Genomic DNA, 1305 nt, shown 5'->3' on the forward strand with positions numbered 1-1305 from the left:
CACTTGAATAACAAAGTCATATTATGTAATTCAATATTTCCTATAGAATAACAAAGTCATATTTAGTTCAAAATATCATATGGAATAACAAAGTCATATTATGTAATTCAATATGTCCTATGGAATAACAAAGTCATATTTAGTTCAAAATATCATATGGAATAACAAAGTCATATTATGTAATTCACTATTTTCTATGGAATAACAAAGTCATATTCAGTTCAATATTTCCTCTGGAATAACAAAGTCATGTAATCTAACATGTCATATAGAATAACAAAGTCGTATTTAGTTCAAAACATTATATGGAATAACAAAGTCATATGTAATTTAATATGGAATAACAAAGTCATACTTAGTTTTTTTTTGTTTTGTTTTTTGTTTTTTTTTTTTTTAAATCATATGGAATAACAAAATCATATTATGTAATTCAATATTTCCTATGGAATAACAAAGTCATATTCAGTTCAATATTTCCTCTGGAATAACAAAGTCATATTATGTAATTCAATATTTTATATGGAATAACAAAGTAATATTCAGTTCAATATTTCCTATAGAATAACAAAGTCATATTATGTAATTCAATATTTCCTCTGGAATAACAAAGTCATACTCAGTTCAATATTTCCTCTGGAATAACAAAGTCATATTATGTAATTCAATATTTCCTCTGGAATAACAAAGTCATATTATGTAATTCAATATTTTCTATGGAATAACAAAGTCATACTCAGTTCAATATTTCCTCTGGAATAACAAAGTCATATTATGTAATTCAATATTTTCTATGGAATAACAAAGTCATATTCAGTTCAATATTTCCTCTGGAATAACAAAGTCATATTATGTAATTCAATATTTTCTCTGGAATAACAAAGTCATGTGTAATTTAATATGTCCTCTAGAATAACAAAGTCATATTCAGTTCAAAATATATGGAATAACAAAGTCATATGCAATTCAATATGTCCTATGGAATAACAAAGTCATATGTAATTTAATATGTCCTATGGAATAACAAAGTCATATGTAATTCAATATGTCCTATGGAATAACAAAGTCATATGTAATTTAATATGTCCTATGGAATAACAAAGTCATAGTTAGTTGACAAGATGTGTTGTACATCAATTTTTTTCTAAATATTCAAATTTTATGTCTGATGGAGACACTCTTAGCATCAACTGTCACCATTTTCATGTGTTTCTTTCTTAAAACTAAGCATTATATAGAATCACTATTGCAATTAGCCCTTATTAGTATTAGCTTTCGTGATAAAAATGCATAGAAAACCTTCTTTAA

At 24.8% G+C, this 1305-nt stretch overlaps 1 protein-coding gene across 1 annotated transcript in view; it reads right to left on the bottom strand.

Moving 5' to 3' along the window:
• Positions 1 to 1305, bottom strand: part of LOTGIDRAFT_140419 (hypothetical protein) — a gene marked incomplete at both ends in the record, with an annotated part of 59361 nt that overhangs the window by 54482 nt on the left and 3574 nt on the right. The gene's annotated exons all lie outside the window — the stretch shown is intronic.

Source organism: Lottia gigantea (assembly GCF_000327385.1).
Source record: "Lottia gigantea unplaced genomic scaffold LOTGIsca_147, whole genome shotgun sequence".
Classification (NCBI taxonomy): Eukaryota; Metazoa; Mollusca; class Gastropoda; family Lottiidae; genus Lottia; species Lottia gigantea.